At 34.7% G+C, this 13,581-nt stretch overlaps 1 long non-coding RNA gene across 1 annotated transcript in view; it reads right to left on the bottom strand.

Moving 5' to 3' along the window:
- Nucleotides 1–618: 618 nt before the first annotated feature.
- Nucleotides 619–13,581, bottom strand: part of LOC128642981 (uncharacterized) — a 36,943-nt gene continuing 23,980 nt past the window's right edge. Inside the window, exons 2-3 of the long non-coding RNA XR_008399746.1 lie at nucleotides 3,644–3,675; nucleotides 619–819 (exon numbers count right to left, since the gene is read on the bottom strand). This is a non-coding gene — a long non-coding RNA (uncharacterized LOC128642981). The remainder of the gene's footprint in view (nucleotides 820–3,643; nucleotides 3,676–13,581) is intronic.

The following is a 13,581-nucleotide window of genomic DNA, read 5'->3' as shown; positions in this document are numbered from 1 at the left end:
AATATAATGTTCCATGAATATTCTGTATTTGTTTCATTATAAATTAAACAAATACCCAATAATGCAGCAGACGAATATTCTGAAAAATTAATTTTTCAAAATATTCCTTCCGAAATATTTGGATGAACCAAATTTTTCGCTGCTGTACATTTCTAAATGACTCTGTCCATGGCAATCTTGATTGGTTAATAAGTACACATATGAAAATGGACTAGTTTGCAAAAGGCAATCAGTGACACAAAATAGCATCAGGCATAGGATACTGTTGTTATTATGGTATCCAAGTTCCAACTATAAGTAAGAGAAGTTGCTCTTACAATTCATGACTTTCTGCAATTTGTATTGTTTTAAATCGATGCATGTTAGGATGTAGCCTTTATTTCCTTAAAAGGATGCTAGACCCATGATTCAGATAGAACATACAATTTTAAGCAACTTTCTAATTTACTCCTATTAACAATATATCTACGTTCTCTTGATATCTTTATCTGAAAATGGAAGAATATAAGCTTAGGAGCCCACCGATTTTTGGTTTAGCACCCTGGGTAGTGCTTGCTGATTGGTGGTTATATTTAGAATGAGGTAAAAACATTTTTGTAATAAAAAAATAGCACCTCATTTGCAATGAACACTACTTTTATTTAAATTGTGAATCAATATTATCTGAAGTTATATGTCTCTTAACAATAATGTACTAAGCTTTATGTCTCTTAACAATAATTTATTAATGTCTAAAGTATCTGTATTTGCTCCCATGATCTTCAGTCGTTCTTTTGTAGTTTCATCCATTTAGTTCTGTCTTAAAGTTGAATAAATGACCTGTATTAAAAGAAAATAAATTATATAACATTTTAATAAAGATATTTTCAAGGAACTTGATTTACAGCTAACCACAAATAATTAAAGGAACATGAAACCCAACATTTTTCTTTCATGACTCATACAGATCATACCATTTAAAAAAAAATCCAATTTACTTTTATCAAATCTTTATAGGTGACATGCTCATGACTGGGGCACTACATGGCGGGAAAAAGTACTGCCATCTAGTTATCTTGGTAATATATAAATAAAATTGAGATCTGTATACAGATGTCATTCAGTCCTCATCAGCACATAGATATTGCTTCACTCCATGCAAATAATAATATAAATATATATAATCACTGCAGTGTAGCCTAGTACTCACGGTAACCTTAAATCACCGGGGTGCACATCAGAAGAGTCCAAGACATTCAGAGAGAGGAAAGCACTCGCCAGATTTGACAAGGAGATAATGTATTCTTTATTACGTAACGTTTCAGAGTTTTACCCCCGTTTTCAAACTGACAACAAGATCCCATATACCACACAGTCTTAAATACCCTCTCACCTTAATTACCAAGTACTAAGTATCACTAATACCTCTCATATAGGGATAAAACTATTAAATAGAGGAAACTACTCCTCGTTTGTTTTCAAACTTGATAGGAATGCTGATATGAAATTATGAATGCAGAGAAGAAATTACAAAATTAGTAAAACCAGAAGCAAGTTAATGTAACTGTGCTGGGGGCTACCCACATATGCTGAGATATCAAATACAGTGGATTGGCCAATCTGTTATTTACAAACGAAAAAGGAAATACAATAAAAATACAATACAAATGACTGTGTGAGTGTCCATGGAAATAAATATCCCAATAAATATCCCTTTGCTAATGCGACAGTATATTTACTTTCAACTCATAATACAAGTGCAAATTTCTGAGCACAAAAAAATACTTCTAGCGTTTTTTTAACGCTTGAACGCGAGTGCAAAATATTGCTCCACTCGTAATCTAGCCCCAAGGGATTTGCACATAATTGCTGCAACAAAATAGACAGATCAAATTCAACACAAAAATGGTGTTAATATAGTGCAAAACAATTTGGAATAATTGTATTATGTTGTGCATTTGCAATACACTCTGAAATGATCACAGACCTCATTTTAGAAGTATATATCAATATATGGTCTAGATTAATTAAACCTTTATTCAGCACTATTTTATAGCCCCTCAGTGGACAGACAATTACATATGTATATTTATTTAATAACATATGTGTAATATCCTGTATAACTATCAAGATCTGCAGGATACCAGAGAAAATGGAAATCACAAACACAACTAAAATAAAATTCATGATCAGGATTTAACAGTTTACCTTCTGTCTTGTTGATTGATAACTTAGATCAATTACATGGATTTACATTAAACAGAAGTCTCAAAAATTGTGTTTTGAAAAACTGGAATGTATTCTTCCTACAACCTTGTGTCTCCATCTTCAAACAGAAATAAATATTTGGCAAAGACTAACCTTATTCTGGCATGGAACTTTTGGACATATTTTAAACCTCATCAACAAGCAGTTTCATGATTTACATTATGAGAACTGTTAAAATCCCATTTCTGAAGATTAAATAAATTGTGACCACTCTATTCTTATGGAAACTAATATCCCAAACTGTTCTTGATTTTATTTAAAAATGTCACCAAAACTGTAAACAATCTTTTGACATATTAAATGTTTGAAACACATAACTGATCAAACATACAAACAGAATTCATATTGTTAAACACTTATCATAAACACCACTTTTTCCAAATGCAAAACACACACAATGGAACTCTATGAACCTCATTAATCAATTTGGGATTTAAGCGATCAGTATCCATTTTCAGCAAAGTTGGGAAAACTGAGATCAAATCTCATTGAGTTAACAATATTACTTTGTCTTATTTTGGTAACAAAAAAGGCTGTTCTTGTTTTTCCAAAATCAGAAATAAAACTTAAAGAATAAAATGTAACCGATAGTTACAGTAAACCAATGTAATACCCTTTTTATATTGTTTTAGTGTTTCCCTATAAGTGTTTAGGTATAGAGACAACTAAAAAAAATGTTATCATTTTTTGCTCTTCACAAAGGTCAATATTTATGTCTTTAAAGGGACATGAAACCCACATTTTTTCTTTCATGATTTAGAAAGAGAATGCAATTTTAAACATATTTCTAATTTACTTCTATTATCTAATTTGTTTTATTCTCTTGATATTCTTTGCTGAAAAGCATATCTAGATATGCTCAGTAGTTGCTGATTGGTTGCTGCACATAGAAGCCTCATGTGATTGGCTCAACCATGTGCATTGCTTTTTATTCAAATAAGTATATCTAAAAAATGAAGCAAAATAAATAATAGAAGTAAATTGTAATGTTGTTTAAATTTGTATGTTCTATCTGAATCATGAAAGAAAGATTTTGGGTTTAGTGGCCCTTTAAGTGGGGCATCATAGCTTAATTTATATATTCAGTTTAAATAGTTTTTTCTTTCAGAGTATACAAGTCGGTATTATAAAATGGAAAGATTTCCATAACTTTGACTTGAGTATTAATTTCGGTTTTCTGCATTTGTATTCACTAAGAGTAACCAAGTTCAAGTCTGTGCACCATTCCCAAGTCCCTTGTTACTATTCATCGCATTTCACTTAAGTTTTATCATTTCTCAATATTGTTTACTAATAAACACCTTATAATATCATATGGATTGATAATACTAGTTAGGATTTTATAATCTGTCTAAACAGGGGTGTAAAGGTTAATAGCTTTATTTTTTTAACTTACCGTATTAACCTCCGGAGGTTTTATAGTACGACCTAAAAAATATGAATAGTATCAGAAACATTTAAATAACAACAAAATTTAAATGCAGTTTGGATTTTTAAAATTTACTACCAATTATTTACAAAGGGTGAGGATATTACATAGGTTTATACATGAGTTATTCTCATAAACAATACATTTTAAATAAACTTAAAAGGTCATATAATCCAAAACTAATCGTTCACCATTCAAATAGGGTTTACAATTTGAAAGAAAAAATAAATCCAGTTTACTTCTATCAAATTTACCTTTTTCTCAATTTGCGAGGTGCAAAGTTGTTATGGAATAGTGTAAATTTTAACTTTTTAAGCGTTTCCTTCCTGCAATTTAACCACACAAACAAATCACCTATTTGTTTTTATCAGATGCATTCATGTGTTTGTTTTTCCGTAAAAGGGGCACCTTGTTATCATTTTAGATGTAGCTGCAAATATGTAAAAATTTGACTTTTTTTTTTTTAATTTGTCCGAAAACAAACGCATATTGATTAATAATGTCTGCACTCTGAAGCTCCCTCTACAGGTCGTTTGTGTGAAATTGCTTCACACACTGCTTACATAAAGTGCTCAAGACACGTGCACACTCTTGAGCCTATGTCAGTATGCTTTCATAGAAAGGATCTGAGTGTCATCAAAGTATACAAAGAAAATGGTAACTTTGATAATATAAGTAAACTGGATTTTTTTTTTATTTGTACACTGAATTAGAAAAGTCCTTTTGAGCTGCTACTATCTTTTTTTCTTGATAAAATATATCACACCTGATTATGGGGGCATTTTGTGGACATTTAAAAAATGAACCAGAGATCTGATCAATGGTTAATTTTATAAGCATTAATTTGCAATGGCTGGTTATTTATTCTACGCCCGCAAACGGGGAAATTTGCCCATTTGCTGGCGCTCAATTAATTAGCATTCTACTTGTAATCTAGCTGACAGTGAGCTCATTTCCATTGAGCCGTAATTCGGTTTGCGTGCACTTGCAAAGCGTTAAATAAGCTGTCAGAAGCAATATCGTTAACTGACTGCCTCCAAAGGCCCATTATAACTCAATTTCGGCAACCAGACTCCAGCAGTCGAAAACATTATTGTGTCCTATACAAAGTATCAGAACCCGCTAATCTTTAAATTATACCCGGTTTCCAAAGCTTGCGCAAACCGTTAATACATTTCGGAGGCTGTTGATACAGTAACAAAAATTACAACCAGCTCAACTAGGTGTAAAACAGGAAAAAGGTGCTCTTTGAGGCCTTTTTCCCATTAAAATCTAACCCGACACGTCAAGACCCCTCTATCCGCCATCCCCCCACATCGCAACTTATAATAAATGTATTAACCACTAAAACCGCCATGCCCCACAACGCAAACTAGCTATTAAAACTATTAACCTCTAATCTGCCATGTCCCACAACGCAAACTAGCTATTAAAACTATTAACCCCTAATCCGCTATGCCCCACAATGCAAACTAGCTATTAAAACTATTAACCCCTAATCCACCATGCCCCACAAAGCAAATAACTAATCACTAAGCCCCCTAACATAACATCCCCTAAATTAACCCTCATTACATTAATTTAAAAAATCCTAAATTACAATTCAAATAAAAAATCCTAAATTACAATTATAATAAAAATCCTAACATTAATTTAAAAATTAAACCTAAAATTAAATTACAATAATTAAATCTAAAATTACAAAAAATAAAAAAGTCTAAAATTACAGAAAAAATAAACCAAATCATCCAAAATAAAAAATGCCCCTTTAGAGACAATGGCCTCTAGTTATGAAGCTGTCTACTTACCTGCATTCGCCGGCCCAATGCGCTCGCCTAAGCTCGCCTACCATCACCGCTGCGGACCTGAATACGTTCATCAAAGTTATCAAAAAAGCTGTCAAGAAGCCGTGCACCAAGTACGGTGCAATGAGCAGCGGACTGTTGTTAACTGACAGTCATTGATCTCGCTGCTCAACGGCTTCTTCGCAGCTTTCTTGATAGCCTGTCACTTAGCAACCACACTAAACTACACTGTTTTACCCCCTAAACCACCGCTCCCGGAGCCCCCCGCACCTAAATAAAGTTATTACCCCCTAAAACGCCGCTCCTGGACCCCGCCGCAACTAAAATAAATATATTAACCCCTAAACCACCACTCCCAGACCCTGCCTCCACCTGCATTATACCTATTAACCCCTATCCTGCCCCCCACTACACCGCCGCCACCTATATTCAAGTTATTAACCCCTATCCTGCGGATCCCGGACCCCGCCGCAACTAAATAAATTGTTTAACCCCTAAACCGCCGCTCCCGGACCCCGCCGCCACCTATATTAAACTTATTAACCCCTATCCTGGTGGGTTTTAATGTTGGGGGGGGTATTTTTTTTTACAGGTAAAAGAGCTGATTACTTTGGGGCAATGCCCCGCAAAAAGCCCTTTTAAGGGGTGGTAAAAGAGCTGGTTAATTTGTAATTTAGAATAGGGTAGGGCATTTTTTTTATTTTGGGGGGCTTTATTATTGTATTAGGGGGCTTAGATTAGGTGTAATTAGTTTAAACTTCTTGTAGTTCTTTTTTATTTTCTGTAATTTAGTGTTTTTTTTTTTTGTACTATAGTTTAGTTTATTTAATTTAATTTAATTTTAGGTAATTATAGTTAATTTATTTAATTAATTTAATGATAGTGTAGTGTTAGGTTTAATTGTAACTTAGGTTAGGATTTATTTTACAGGTAATTTTGTAAGTATTTTAGCTAGGTAGTTATTAAATAGTTAATAACTATTTAATAACTATTGTGCCTAGTTAAAATAAATACAAAGTTGCCTGTAAAATAAAAATAAATCCTAAAATAGCTACAATATAATTATTAGTTATATTGTAGCTATCTTAGGGTTTATTGTAAAGGTAAGCATTTAGTTTTAAATAGGATTAATTTAGTTAATACGAGTAATATTATTTAGATTTATTAAAATAATATTTAAGTAGGGGGGGTTAGGGTTAGTGTTAGACTAGGTTTAGAGGTTAATAATTTTAATATGGGTGGCCGCGGTATAGGGGGGGCAGGATAGGGGTTAATAACTTTAATATAGGTGGCGGCGGGGTCCGGGAGCGGCGGTTTAGCGGTTAAACAATTTATTTAGTTGCAGTGGGGTCCAGGATCCACAGGATAGCGGTTAATAAGTTTATGTAGGTGGCGGCAGTATAGGGGGCAGCATATTAGGGGTTAACATGTTTAATATAGTTGTGGCGGGGTCCGGGAGCGGCGGTTTAGGGGGTAATAAGTTTATTTAGTTGCGGCGGTGTAGGGGGGGCAGATTAGGGGTGTTTAGACTTGGGGTACATGTTAGGGTGTTAGGTGCAGACATCTCCCATAGGAATCAATGGGATATCGGGCAGCAGCGAACATGAGCTTTCACTATGGTCAAACTTCCATTGATTCCTGGCGGCGGATTGAAATCCAGGTACGCTGGCCCGGAATAGTGGCGAGCGTACCTGTTAGTAGTTTGATAACTACCAAAAGTAGTCAGATTGTGCCAAACTTGCGTTCGGAACATCTGTAGTGACGTAACCATCGATCTGTGTCGGACTGAATCGGGCAGATAATAGGTTACGTCACTATATTCTACTTTTGCCGGACAGTAGGGCTTGATAACTATGGCGAATCAGCCTTGCCACAAATACGCTGCGGAATTCCAGCGTATTTGCGGTTGACGGCTTGATAACTAGAGGCCAGTGGGTAGTTTAGTTTTTTTTTAGTGTTAGGTTTTTTCTATTTTGGGGGCTTGGTGGGTGGGGGGTTTCACTGTTAGAGGGGGACTTAGAATTTTTTAAGGTAAAAGAGCTGTTTAACTTAGGACAATGCCCAACAAAAGGCCCTTTTAAGGGCTATTTGTAATTTAGTTTAGATTAGGGGGTGGTTTAATTTTGGGGGGCTTTTTATTTTCATAGGGATTAGGTTTAATTTTTTTATTTTGGATAATTTGGTTTTTTTCTTTCTCTGTAATTTTAGCCTTTTTTATTTTTTGCAATTTTAGATTTAATTATTGTAATTTAATCTTTGGTTTAATTTTTAAATTAATGTTTGGATTTTTTTTTAATTGTAATTTAGGATTTTTTAAAGTAATGTAGTGGGGGTTAATTTTGGGGATGTTAGGTTAGGGGGCTTAGTGATTAGTTATTAGATTTTTTAGGTTAATTGCGATGTGGGGGTTTGGTGGTTTAGTGGTTAATAGTTTTATTAGGTTAATTGTGATGTGGGTGAATGGCGGATTAGGGGTTAATAGTTTAAATAGCTAGATTGCATTGTGGGGGATGGCGGATTAGGGGTTACTAATTTTGATAGATACTTTGCGGTTGAGAGGGAGATATTGCGCATATGTTTGGTGTTTGATTTTATTTTAACAGCGAATGACAGGGAAACTATATGCGCCACTCTTGTATGTGGCGCCGTATATGCAATCAAGTGTAGTGTAAGTTCGGGTTACCATAGTAACCTGTTAATGCTTTAGAAATCTGGCATTGGGTGGAAGTGTTAATACAATGCTAACTTACACCTACACGCAAAGCTGAAACTTTTTCAATGGAAACCTGGTACTAAAATGGAGTCGTAAATTACTTTTAGCTGTCGGACGCTTTGGTAGCTTATGACTCCAATTTTTACGGCTCAATGTAAACAAGCCCAGTATTGTAAAATAAAACATTAAACTCCAGTAAATGAAAAAAAAAACCCTCTAATTTACTTCAATAGTATATTAAAGCTGAATGTTAGTGAGCAGCTATAGTTTGTTATATTAACAGTTCACAGTTAAACCCCATTTTAAGGTGCTTGTAAGTACTAATAATAAATGAACATATTATTGGAAATGTGGTAATTTTCTGGGTAACCTTAATGACTTTAAGTTTGAAGTAAATGGGTTGAGTGTTTTTGTAGTTATTAAGGCATATATTATAAGTGGAGAGCAAAATTGCGCTTTAATGAGCACGATATTTGCCCTCCACTCAACCAGTGCACACAAATGTGTGCTGGTATTACAAGTTAGGCACAATGCGAACGCGATCGCACGTTTGCATAGCCTGGAAGCCTTACGCTCACAAGAGATCGCTTCCATAGACTCTAATGGGAGCCACATTCTCGTGCTGTGAGACATGGCAAAGCACCTAGCACAACGCAGGGGGTAAGTTGCACAGTGTTGGGCATCAAATGAAAAAAAAATATGTATATGAATATATACGTAAATATGTAAGTGTAACAAAAAAGAGCGGTAGCAGCTGCACTGATAAGGAGAATAGATGAGGGCTATCAAAAAAGGTTAAAAATAATGAATCCTTTATTAGAACATTTAAAAATGGACAGTACAGGGCACACAAACTCCCTGACTAGTTTTGTGCTCCATTGAGCACTTAATCATAGGGTGAGTTTGTTCAGTGTTCATAGCCTATTTAAAGGCACAGAACACATTAAAATACAACAATACAATGTTAAAATACATTCTAATTCTACCTTATTGCAAACTCTATGGACATTTTACAAAGATGGAACAAAGCACAAATAATCAAAATAATATCCCACAATAGTATTATTCAAATATAGATCCTCCTAAATGTGAGGAAATAAACTTTTAAACTGATAAATACTGAACCGATAGAATTATCTAAGTCTCCAATAGCATTTATATGATATTATTTCAAATGCACTATAACATGGTATTGTACTGAAAAAGTGTATATCAACTCTATTAGATAATAATTATACATATCAGTATAAAAATATGCAGATGAAATTATGCATCTAAAATTATGCAATCAAAAACACATAAAGGAGTACTATAAATTGCACGAATAATCTAACAGAATACTAAACATATAATGCAAAATAAACCAAATTAAATTAAATTATTCCACAAAATAACTCATGTCCCATTCACGGTTTAAACCTAGGGGAGTGATAGTTCTCAATTTGTATATCCAATATAATTCTTGTTTTAATAGTAACCTATTCCTATCACCTCCCCTAGGGGGAAACATGATGCGATCTATTACCTGAACTGTCATATCAAAAACATTGGTCATATGTATCAAATTAAAATGTCTAGCTATCGCTGACTCTTTTACATATTCCTTAGTGTCCCTGACATGTTCCCTGACTCTGGACCTCAACTCTCTACTCGTCTGACCTGTATACTGCAAATTGCAGTGTTTACATTCAAGGAGATAGACTACAAATGTAGTTCTGCAATTGGCATAAAATTTATGCCTGAATTCTTCCCCAGTCTGGCTACTCATAAAGCTATTGCCTACATGTACATAGCCACAAGTTATATAAGAACCGTGGCCACATTTGTAGGTTCCCTTCCTTCTAATCCAATCACTCCTATCGGAGTTGTTGGAGCAAATTAGACTTGGGGCCAGTCTAGATGAAAGTGTCGGTGCCCTCCTTGGCACAAATTTACATGAGCCAATGAGTGGTCTTAGAACATCATCATTCTCAAGCAAATGAAGATTCCTCCTTAGAATGGAACAAACTTGATTAAATTGCTTTGAATATTCAGTGGAAAATACTACAGTGTCATGTTTTATAACATTTTATTTCTTGGTCCCTCTGATTAGTTCTTGCTGGGATTTATGTCTAACTTCTGTACAAACTTGATTTAAGAAGTTTTCATCATAGCCCCTTAATTTAAGACGTTCAATAAGGGTCTTGGCCTGTGCTTCAAACAGACTGTCCGAATTAGTATTTCTGCGTAGTCTCATAAGTTGACCCCTGGGAATAGATTGAACCAAATGTGGTGGATGACACGACCTAGCGTGTAAAATGGTATTCCCTGCTGTCAATTTACGAAAAGTATCACTAATCACTTCACCAGTCTCCACATCCCCCTTCAGGGTGAGATCCAAGAAATTAACCACAGTTTCATACATATCCCCTACAAATTTAAGATTACATTAATTTTGGCCTAGATATGTAAGAAAATCATTATATTCAAAAGGTTCCCTGACTATAAAAATCAAATCGTCTATGAAACGCATATAAAAAACAATATGTTCTTTAAAGGGATTATTCTCAGTGTACAAATAAAGATCCTCCCACCATCCCACATACAGGTTTGCGAATGAGGGGGCAAATTTTGCCCATAGCAGTTCCGCAAACCTGTATGTGGAATTCCCTATCAAACATAAAATTTTTTTTGCTTCAATAGAAACTCAATGATTTCACATAACACTAATTTAGTCTCATCAGAAAACCTAGTATGTTTGTCAAAAAAATACCTTATGGCCTGTATACCCATATGATGTGGTATTCTGGAGTATAGTGTAGTGGCGTCCACCACAATCCATTTATACTCCTTCTTCCATTTAAGGTTTTTTAACAATTACAGGAGGTGTGTAGAGTCTCTCGAATAACTCTTAAGACTCCTCACCAGGGGCTGTAAGATGGAATCTATCCACTCTGAGGTGGGTTCAAACAATGACCCAATCCCCGAGATAATGGGTCGTACCGGGGGTTGGGTCAAACTTTTGTGTGTTTTAGGTAGATAATGAAAAATCGGAATCCGTGGATTCTCAGGAACCAGAAATTCCAACTGTTCCCTGGTGAGGAGTCCAACAGTGACAGTCTGTTCAAGTACTCTAATTAATTTGGCCTTAAATAAATGCATAGGATTAGAATCAATCTTCCTATAAGTTGAAGGGTCATTAAGTTGTCTATTGCTCTCTTGAACGTCGTCCTTCTTATTAAGAACCACTACGTTCCCACCTTTATCCGAGTTACGGATAACAAGATTAGTATTACTCTCAAGTGATGCCAAGGCAAACTTTTCCTTTCTAGTCAAATTCGATTCTGCTATCTTTCTTTGTTTCACAGTATCCTCTAAAGCCAAAATCTCTCTTTCTATTCTTTTCTGATAGAGATTCAAAGCAGGACCTCTAAACTGAACAGGATAAAAGTTAGAGGAATGTTTCACTGGAATGGGAATATCACTGTCCTCAGGACCATATTCCTCCTCCATATTCCTATTATTCAATATTGTCTTCAAAATCAAATGATTGATTCACTATTATGTCCAACCCAGGTACACTTTCATCAATACTGTTTAAATCCTGTTGTGTAACATCATGTGTACTAACATTCTGTATTAGACTGGGTTGGGCATTAGCATCCTGCACCGAAAAAAACCTTCTCAATGTCAACTTCCTAATGAACCTGTTTACATCCAACAATGTTTTAAATGCTGAGAAGGTGTTAGTCGGTGCAAAACCCAATCCCCTAGACAATAATGTAATTTGTTCTGCAGTCAGTATAGTGTTCCGAAAGATTAAGAACAGTTAGTCCTTCTTGTTCGGTTTGGTTTTTCTTCCCAACTTTCTTCGCTCTTCTCCCTGCTCTCCTTGTTTTTTTCCTAAAGGGATCTCTGTATTGTCCGTTCCTTTTGGGCGGGTTACTGCTTCATCATCCTCCGAACTCCCATTGGCATCACCATCCGGTACCTGCAACGACATAGATGGACCAGAAGAGACAGAAGAAGAGGAAAGTAAGGAAGAAGAGGAAGAAGAAAGAGAAACAGAAATAGGTGCTGATGCTCCACTGTCATCTGACATATTGGATTCTTGCTCTGAATTTTCTGTAGAGGAGAACACCACTCTGCGTTTATTCTCCTTCTTCTTTAATATGGACTTGGGCACCAAATTGGATTTTTCATCCATGTCTACATCTTGTTTCACCTTATTCTGATTATTAGCAGCTGGGTTCGTCTGACCTTTACCAAAGCCCTTTTTGGAATGCTTTCCTTTAGGTCTGCGCTGAAACTGGGACCAATTATATACTTTGTTATTGGCATAGTCCTCCAGATCATGACTGAACTTTGTGCCTTTTCTATTGGCTAATTCCTCATCTGATTTCTTTATTTTTGATTTTAACACCGATTTGAATTCCTTATATTTCTCATCAAATTTCAGTGCCTTGAGATCTTTCTTTACTGAGACAATCTGTTCTTTTAATTTTATCCTTTTGTGGTTCTTTTATTTGCAATGTTTATTAGTTTTTGTGTTTTTTTCCTTTATTTTTTTAACAAAAACATTTACACATACATACATAAAATAAAATGGATCACCTATCTACTATCAGCAAAAAACAAACAAAAAAAAAAACAAAAAAAAAAACATGACAATAATATTCTCATCCCTTTACTCGTTACACCGAGAGAGATGGAGGATCCCTTATTAACTTTTCCCAGATATCCTTTGCTTCCTTAGGGATTTCATATTTATTATTATATAAATAAAAATATTCTTCATTCAACAAATTTTCATTAACTTTATTAATCCAATCTTCTTTTGTGGGGATTTCTACTGTCTTCCATTTACTTAAGATTAAACTTTTTGCACTATTAAGAGCAATTTGATATAAGTATCTTCTGGGCTTACTGCCTTTAAAGTCCAAATTATTCAAAATTGCTGTGAGGAAGTTATTCAACTTCTTCCTATCTTCCTTACTATCTATTACTTGTAATATATTAGTCCAGAATTGTTTAATTCTTGGACAGAACCACATAATGTGGGATAATGTACCCCTTTCTCCACAAGTTCTCCAACAATTATCCTGTGTATGTGGGTAAATGTTTTTAATTCTAGTTGGAGTAAGGTACCATCTTGTTAAAAATTTTAAGTTTTGTTCTAACATTCTGGCAGATATGGAAGATTTGGCTGTGCACTGAAATATATTTACCCACATACACAGGATAATTGTTGGAGAATTTTGTTAATGGTCTGAGTATCTTATCTTTTTCCTTATTAGTTAATACATAATGACATAGTTGTGTATACTTAAACCAATCAGTTACTTCAAAACATCATTTGGCTTGTAAATCTTTCTGAGACATTATTTTTCCCTTTTCGGTTAGATCTA

This window comes from Bombina bombina, chromosome 1, assembly GCF_027579735.1.
Source record: "Bombina bombina isolate aBomBom1 chromosome 1, aBomBom1.pri, whole genome shotgun sequence".
NCBI classification, from domain to species: domain Eukaryota; kingdom Metazoa; phylum Chordata; class Amphibia; order Anura; family Bombinatoridae; genus Bombina; species Bombina bombina.
This window is presented reverse-complemented; position numbering and strand designations above follow the sequence as displayed.